Genomic DNA, 7,808 nt, shown 5'->3' with positions numbered 1-7,808 from the left:
TTGAGACCCACTGATATAGACGAAGGAATTCAGATTGTTTCTTAGGACGCACAACCATGATTGCCGGAGAAGACTACTGTTTATCACAAACTTTTACGAACATATAAGATGCATACACAATTTGTGCACCAGATATCACAACGCAATCTGCTACAACTTAAACTTCCCTCACCACTCTCGCGTTCAACAAACTCAATACCGAAATTTGATCACCCTATATATAACATTTTATTGATCTCAAAGTATTGTGTATCGGACATGATTGATGATACAACCGTGTCATTACCTCGACTGTTCTTCAAGTTCAGGGAAATTTATAAAACTTCATACATAGGCTACATTTACGAAATATGTAGGCCTATGTAGCAGATGCCACTCTGAAATATGCTGCAACTAAAACTTCCTTCCGCACTCGCATTCGGAAACCGTACTATCGGAATTTGAGTAGCCTATGTAGCCTACATCACATTTTATTGACATTGTGCACCTGAAAACCAGCATTTCAACCTAATTGAATGTATTGAATCACCGTTCTTCTACTTCAGGATGCGCTCTCGATAGCGGATTCGGGTTTATGACATGAGCTGGGAAGCCCGCGTATAAAACTTCCATCGATTGCGTATATTATTTCAGTTCCTCGTATTTTTGTAACGATATTTTTTCGTAGTGCAGTCACAGTGCAAATAGGCCTGTAGCAGGCTTCTCAAACACACGCCTCTCTGGTCGCATGCGGTCCGGCAGAGCATTTTGTGTGGCCCGCGTCGAAATTTTGAATTTTCAAGTAATTTTACAATATCTAAGTGCCGCATATCTTCTTTTTTGTATTTGACAACTGTAAATTCACTCTAAAACTACTCCGAAAACCTGAAAATACTCATCAAACCTGACGGTCGCATCACTTTCAAAAGTTATACCCTGCATCGGAAGATCAGCTATATTATGTCACATTACCTCTTCATGATGGTAAAACGCCGTGACTTGGTACAATCACGGACGCAACAAACTATCAAACTGTTATCGGAAAACTAAAACTATATACCCTTCAAACTTCACTATCACATGACTTTCAAACGCTACAATGTGCGGTGGAAGAGCTGCTATTGCGTCACATTCCCTATTCACGATGATCAAACATGACTTGTATTTGACTCGTGACTGAAAATTCTGACTTGGACTTGGGCGTGCCCTTTCGTAGAGTAACTCGGACTCGGGCTGATTCAGTGAGAAAATGTGAATGACTCGGAAGAATTGAGTGAAGGACTTGTGACCCGGAACGCCGTGACTTGTTTACAACCACGCAGTGGTGGCTTTTGGGGTGGGCGACGTGGGCGGTCGCTCGGGCCCCCACCTGGTCGAAGGGCCCCCCTCTTTGGTGTTAGCGCATTTTTCAAGGGTTGTAGCGAATAGACCTGGAGATCCTTGTACCAATCAAGAAGACGATTCCGTTCAGATGTGTCAATCATGAAATCTCCGCATTTTAAAATTAAGTCCCATATCACGACAATCATGAAGTCTCTGCATGCCTGTTAAGTTGGTAGGCGAAAGGGGGGTCGGGGGGGGGGGGGGGGGGGGGGGGGTCTGGTGTTGATTACGAAATTGCAGGTATAGGCTTACACATAATACAGAGATTAGGGAGTAAGCGCGACATACCCATCCTATCAAGGCTTGGAACCTAAGTATGAACATTGAACAATAGAACTCGGTTACTGGTTAGTTCAGTGGTTCTCAACCTTCTGTGACCTCGCGGCACACTTTGAAAATGAAAAATAGTTCGCGGCACGCTAGCACAATGGCTCTTTTGTTTTTCAACTTACGGCACGTGTAAGTTACCGGAATGCTTGGCAGCACGCATCGTCGTACAGAGTTGGTTTCTGACGAAATTTACTTTTACTCTGCTTCAAAGAAATTACGGTATCTTCTATATCTGAGGACGTCACAAATTCATCTACGAATAGCATCATTTGAATTTTTAGCGATTACTTCTGGGTCCTCTGCTATCACATATCTGGCTTGCCGCAATCTCGTTAAACTTCGGGCTGCGCTTGTATGTATGTATGTAATGTATGTAATTGACCATGGCATCGAAGAGACCAAGCACGGTCGAACAAATACAGAGGCATAGAGTAGGGGTATTCAAAAATGACTTTTTCTCTCAAATTGTACTGACTACTTGATAAAATTGTTAGGTTACCTAATTTAAGCATACTGCCAAATTTGGTTCAATTCCAGCCTGTAGCCGCATTGCTAGAGGAGAAGAAAGTTTCTGTTTATCACATAAAAATAAATAAACAAAAATTTCAAAATTTCCTGTTCACCCCATGAAAGTGTTAGGTGGTCTATAGAAACGATGTTCACCAAGTTTGGTTCAATTCCAACCAGTGGAAGCGGAGTTATTGCCGTTGAAAAATTTGGATTATCAATAAAATAGTATTTACGGTGACCAATTCTTCAAGTATTTGTTATAGTTGTGCCCACCGCAAATACTATTTTACTCAAATCCAAATTTTTCGACGGCAATAACTCCGCTTCCACTGGTTGGAATTGAGCCAAATTTGGTGAACATCGTTTCTATAGACAACCTAACACTTTCATGGGGTAAACAGGAAATTTTGAAATTTGTGTCAATTTATTTTTATATAATAAATAGAAACTTTGTTCTTCTTGTCACGGTTGAATCAGACAACTGCAGCTTCGAAATTTGTTAGGTGAAGTTGTCCTTGCTGCTAAATTCCAGAAACAGCGGATATTCGCACAGCATAGTAACGTTTTGTTGAAAACACACCTTTTCTAGCAGATTTCATGGGTTTAGCGATATACCGAGCAATTTTGAACCATGCGTCTTTAACGTCGTCAGCAATCTCAACAATGCCTCAAAATATGGATTGCTGGGCATGATACCTAGCTAGCAACGCTTTTTTGTGAGATCAGGTGATATGTATAACTCCAGATGGAACTGTCCGAAGACCTATTCAAAACAATAACAATCTAAACTCGACCATATATCAAGAAACCAGAACACATTGAAGAACGAGAATAAATCGAACGAAACAGAGACGGTGCGACAAGAGAGCTTAAGTAGCTAAATTAATATATAACAATACTGTGCCGGTAGTAATTGCTATCAAATTGAAAGATCTCGCGGGCCGCAGAATAAGCGTTTGCGGGCCGCGGGTTGAGAACCCGTGACCTAGAACTACCGAGTGACTTTTTTGACACATTACAGCTTTTCTACCGCAAGGCATCGCAGTTTCATTATCTTGACACTGGTTATGTATCTGCCAAACGCATAAAAGTCGTTTGTAACCACAGAACTTTGTTAATATCGACTTAGTCTAACTGTGTTAGCAACAATATCCCTTTTAATAGAAGGCAGTGTCTTCCTCTTTCCGAGTCATCAAGTCTCCGTAATATTATATATCTGAAGCTCATCGTGTTACAGGACATGACAATTGAAATGTACCGCTAGACCAAGCCGACATATCTATTGGTCAAGTGATATACTAGGGTTTTACAAGGGCCAAGGGCCTTTGCTCTTGTCTACGAGATGGATCTTCGTGGGGAGGGGGCTGCATCTAGTAAATTGAATGCATATGAGGAATGAGTGCATGGGTGCATTATTTTTAGTCAGACCCTCTCGAGGAACAGGTTTGTGGAAGTCATGAACTTTTTATTGACATAATGAGTAAAAAAGGTGTAGACTCGATAAAGATAATTTTGTTTTCATTTATTTCATGGTTAAAATGCCAGAAAATAATTGGGATGAATCATCAAATGGTGGATGCTGCTGCTACCAAGTATTTCTAGGGCGTTTAGGGCGTCTAATATTTAGGGAAGGATAGTAGGGATGGTGTGAACCTCTGAAAGGTTCAGGTTCGTGTGAACGCGAACCTTTTTGAAAGGTTCTGTGTGAACGCGAACGTGAACCTCATGACGTCACGTGACGTCGTCTTGCTAATTCGAACCCTACATTTCAGTAAAGTGATAGACTATATTGATGTACACGATACCTAACGACGACTCAGGCACATAATGCCACAATGCTGAATTCCATTTTGACGTTTAAAACTTCGTCAAATGTATCAACCAGGGCAATCAAATGATATAATGATCACATAAAACTAATATCTTCCGCTTTTCCAACAATTTCAACGAGGACTTGCAAGGGAATATAAGCTTACGCCTTAACGGTCAACGCCAGACCGGATAATGTATTCGGCGTCTGAGTATTGCTACGTTGATATTGAGCAGAGTGTAAAACGGGTTTCTATACTTGCTACCCCAGTCGCACGGATTTGGTTTTTATGATACAATGAACATATGAAGAATGACACTGTGCGCCTGCTGGATTAATTTTTATATCGGATAACGGTATCAAGTTTCTTGATTGGTTGAATAAGCATCATTCGCTGACTATAGTGTATTTGGTCTTGATGTTGTGTGATTTCGGGTCAAGCTAACAGCAGAGAGTCACTATATAAATATTCACAAACGGAAAGCTAGACATTTCGAGCAAACTTTTGAACAAAGCAAGTAAGATTTTTAAGATTGCCAAGGTGTATGGTCGTTTAATGTTGATCTTTTTATGCTGCCAACGCCAAGCATAGAGTGGCCCGCGCAGTTGAAATGCAATAAATTTCAACCAAAAATGTTATAATGAAGTGAAAATTGTAATATATATAAAAAAAAAAGGTTCACAGTGCAGAACCTACCAAGGTTCGTTTGTGAACGTGAACCTCTAAATTTCTGAGGTTCACACACGGAACGCGAACGTGAACCTCGCGTTCACACCATCCCTAAAGGATAGGAAAGGACAGTAGGGATGGTGTGAACGTGAGGTTCACGTTCGCGTTCTGTGTGTGAACCTCGGAAATTCAGAGGTTCACGTTCACAAACGAACCTTGGTAGGTTCTGGACTGTGAACCTTTATCATATATTACAATTTTCACTTCATAATAACATCTTTGGTTGAAATTTATTTCATTTCAACTGCAGACTACTCTATGCATGGCGTTGGCAGCATAGAAAAAATCAACACTTAACGAGCATGCATCTCGACAATCTCAAAAAGTTTAATTGCTTTGTTACAAAGGTTTTCTCGAAATATCCAGTTTTACGTTTGTGAATTTAGTGACTCTCTGCTGTGAGCTTCACCCGCAATCACACAATGCGAAGAGCGAAATACACTACATGTAGGTAGTCAACGAAGGATAGTTATTCAACCAATCAATGAAATTGATATTGTTGTCTGATGTAAAAAATCAGGCAGGAGTAGGGGTAAATCTTGAATTCATATGTTTATTCTATCATAAAAACCAAATCCGTGCGATTCGGGTGTTGGCTACTGCTGTATAACTTGTTAATTTTGTAATATCGGTAGCAAGTATAGAAACCCGTTTTACACTCTTCTCAAGATCAACGTAGCAATATAATCAGACGCCGAATACATTGCCCGTTCTGGCTTAGACCGTTATGGCGTAAGCTTATATTCCCTTGTAAGTACTCGTCGAAATTGTTGGCAAAGCGACGGAAAAGAGTGATTTTATGGGATTATTATATCATTTGATTGGCCCAGTTCATATATTTGACGACGTTTAAAATGTGAATATGTACTTCAGCGTTGTGGCATTGTGGCCCAAGTCGTCGCTAGGTATCGTGTACATTATATAGGCTATCACTTCACTGAAATGTACGGTTGGAATTAGCAAAATGACGTCATGAGGTTCACGTTCGCGTTCACACAGAACCTTTCAAAAAGGTTCGCGTTCACACGAACCTGAACCTTTCAGAGGTTCACACCATCCCTACAGGACAGTAGAGTTGGATCAATTGCAATATTTTAATTCAATTACAATTACAACTACAATTTCTTCCTTGCATGTTTTAATTACATTACAATTACAATTACTCAATGCTAAAAATATCAAATTACAATTACAATAACAACTAGTTTTAAACATGTAATTAATTACAATTATAATTACAATTACTTTTAAACAGGTAATTGATTCAGTAAAGTGGTGTTCTTTGACAACCGTAGCGACGTAATTAGCAACAATCTCAAGCTATTCATGTTTCATTCTTGATATGTAGAATACCCTTTAATTAAAAAAACTCGAACGTATTCGAAATATTCCTAATCATGAGTACTGAAAACTACAAGTGCAGAAAAACGTTTCAAGCGACTGTTAAGAACAAAAGGTTTGAGCGACTAACAGCGAATAGGCTACAGGATGGTCAATGAAATGTAATCAAACGATTAGGCTACTCAGAGCTGGGTCAGGATAATGAAATGTAATTGGTAAGGCGTCAGCGATAAGGATGATACCGATAAGGTGCGTAAAATTAAAATAAATGCAAAAGGAAAGAACCTCCTGATAACTAAGAATTACAATATTTTGGTTCGCATTTACATTTTTACTTGCTCGGAAACTGTTAGATTGGATTTGATGAACATTAGGGTGCGAAAAGTTTCTGGCCCAAGTTAATTTGGCAACAAGCCTCGGGACTGGTCAGAGATTAGAAAAACTTTGACAGTGGTGTAGGAAATGGTTCAGCACAGGTTTCAGAACAGTTTATTTGCTGTTTATCCATTTTTTAAATATTAAGATTTAGTTTAACCCACTGGTTCTCTAACTTTTTTAGACACGCCCCCTTTATGACAGTGAATATTTCGTGCCCCCTTATCGTCATAGCACCCAATGAAACCAGAAAGTTAGCAGTCCTTACATATCGTTTGATGGTATGAAAGGTTATGACTGTTGATGAGAGAGTTCTCCAATACGAAATTCAGACTATACACCGAGCTGTAACCATAAAACGAAGGTGAATCGGGCCAAGTGCGGAAAAGATTTCAGTTCACTGGAGCGTCGCGCCCCGTTCAGATGCTTTCGCGCCGCCCAAGTGGGCACGCCCCCAGTTTGAGAACCACTGGTTTAGCCTATATTGTTATTCACAAAGTTTTCTGTTGCTACTGAAGTATGGGAACAGTTTAGCGTGACTGAATTATCTAGTTATATCGCAGCACGCATAGAACACCGATCTAAATAGGCTAATTATTAGATGTGGTGACTGTTTACTAAGGCCTTAAGGCCTCTCGTCGTCATCCTGGGTCGTACCAGATTTTCACTTGTGCGACGAATAAATGGTTGATTGATTAAATGATTATTTTATGTTGTGATTGTCAGGTTTCTATGAAAATGTAATTGAGATTGTAATTGAGCAAATATTGATCAAATTACAATGACAATTACAGAAATTAGAAATGCTTCAATTACAATTATAATTACAATTACAATTACATGAAAAAATGTGATTAATGACATTCAGCTCAATTACAAATTACAATTGATCCAACTCTGCAGGACAGGACACCTCTTCTATAGTCTATACATTTGCCAAACATAGTAATGAAAAGAGTCTGCTGTAATCCATCTTGAAACAATGTTTCGTGAATGGGGCTGTATACGCTTGGTGAAGCGAAAGAAGTCCCAGTTGACACTATTGTAAAAAGTTGCTTGAAGCTACCCAGGCCCAGAAGGAAAACAAATAGATTCATGTATAGCAACACATTTCAAAACTATCATCTCGTCGATAAGCGTAACGGCGAGATGCCATGGTGTAGAGATCGAAGTTGTACACATATATATTGAGCCCACTTCGACCGGAAGTATCTGTTTCCTTCAGAAACAACACAAGCAAGAAGCCAATGACGGGTACATGTTATAACGAAACAAAACCAGGGGGATATTATCAGAGGTGGTCAAAGTAGCCATCTTCGCTACTCAAGTAGAAGTAGAAGTAACGCCGGA

Source organism: Botryllus schlosseri, chromosome 10 (assembly GCF_051294905.1).
Source record: "Botryllus schlosseri isolate E-star chromosome 10, Bs_hap1, whole genome shotgun sequence".
Taxonomy (NCBI): Eukaryota; Metazoa; Chordata; class Ascidiacea; order Stolidobranchia; family Styelidae; genus Botryllus; species Botryllus schlosseri.
The sequence above is the reverse complement of the archived record's forward strand: the minus strand, read 5'-3'. Positions refer to the sequence as shown.